Genomic DNA, 1944 nt, shown 5'->3' on the forward strand with positions numbered 1-1944 from the left:
CATACACACACAGACACACATATACACACACACACACACACACACACACACACACACACACACACACAAATATATATATATATATATATATATATTAAAAGTCACCGTCACTATCACGGCGTGCTGTTGCGTGTCCATGAGACCTTGACGGACTGACCGTCGCACTGATGCACGGTGCGACGGGACGATCGCTTGGCCGATCTGCCACGCGGCCGGCACGATCCATTCGATATGCAACGCGCGCGATCACGCGATCACGAGGGTCGCGTGTCGTGACCCGGACGCGGAAGAGCGCGTGCTTGTTCTCAGGGCGACAGCCCGCAACCAACTGTGGCTCCTTTGCCCGCCACCTTGTAGTTCCGCCACCCTCCGCAACCTCGAGCAGGGGTAGCTTGGCGCTTCTGCACGCGCTTGGAGCACACGGATTACGAGACGCGAGTTCTTCTCTCTCGTTTCCACAACCATGGAAATCGTAATCGCTGTCTTTCTTCCTCCTCCCCCTCTCTTTCATTCTCTCTCTCTCTCTCTCTCTCACTCTTTTCACCCGGCAGGTGCCCGCACCTGCTCATGACCGCGACCGGGACTGGGAGAGCAGGTCACTTTACCCTCGCAATCTTGTCCCCACCCAGCTTGTTGAGATAATCTCGCTTGGAAAGATTAATAATCTTTCACTAAAACACAACAGTGTCCAGGCGGATGAAATATGAATTTCGAAAAGTTTAAAAGATAACTAAATATAGTTGCTGCAGAATTTGTCATTTTTCGATTAATTGTAAGAAGAAGAATATACAGTTGGGAAATTATAGAATAAAGCTACCTTTATATTTTTTTTTCATCATTGTGTAAATCAATAAATTTCAGTAAATTAGTATTGTTCATATTATAATTGAATTACAAAAAGGTTGTAAAAGCCTTTTAACTGTTATTTCAATGAAGGTCTTGTTATTTACGAAAAGATTTGAATCCTTAAATTCTGAAAATGGAATGATACTAAATATGGAGTAAAAAGTAATAATACTAATTAAAAATATGAATTAAAAGGAAAAAACAACAGTCTAATTAAATTTATTAATACAGATTCTCATCAGGAAATGCTGAATTGTTGAAGCGTTATAGTTCTACACAAAATTTAACGACTGTGTGCCAACTCGTAATGCTAGCTACTTCCATTATTCCATGTTCGCACACGGCGCTTTCATTCTGCTCTTATTTGAATTTCCGCTCGCACTTGCGTCTCTCTGTTCTCCCTCCTTCTCTCTCTCGTTTAACACATTGCGTTATAAATGCCCATTTGAACAACGAATTCAAGGAGAAACATGAAGATGAATATGAACAGCGTGCACTGGCGCGTAAATGATTTCTGCGTCAATTGGCACAGAATCTTGAGCGGATATTTCGAAAGAAAAATAGTTTAAACAAGAAGAAACTTCAATTTCAAGCTACATCAGAGAAGAACAAACAAGAAAATGACCGAAAAAAATGTTAATAATTATGATTATTTAAATAAAATGTTTCAAGTTCGCACAAAGTAAGAGTGTTTTTCGTCACTCCTGAAATAAACATCGATCGCAGAGACTGTTCTCTCAAAGGAAAGTCACAGTTGTAATAAGAAAGATATATACACCCGAAATTTGAAATTAGCTTTAAAAGTAATTTTACAGGCAATCCGGAATCACACTGCTGTGTTTAATTTAATGCAGACCAAAGACCGAGCATAATTATATTTAACTTATTTAACTGTTGTAATTGCGATCTACCAAAGGGAATCAGTTTGAAGACGCTACTCAAATTGTCTCGCTTTTAATAAAAAAAATATTATAATTTCTGTTTGATTTTCTAATCGTCCTTCGAAATTAAAAAAAAATATATAAAAAGGGTACATACTTTTAAATTATTTATGTAGTACACACATTTATGTATAATAAGCTATAGTAATGAAAATCA

Source organism: Atta colombica, unplaced genomic scaffold, assembly GCF_001594045.1.
Source record: "Atta colombica isolate Treedump-2 unplaced genomic scaffold, Acol1.0 scaffold228, whole genome shotgun sequence".
Classification (NCBI taxonomy): domain Eukaryota; kingdom Metazoa; phylum Arthropoda; class Insecta; order Hymenoptera; family Formicidae; genus Atta; species Atta colombica.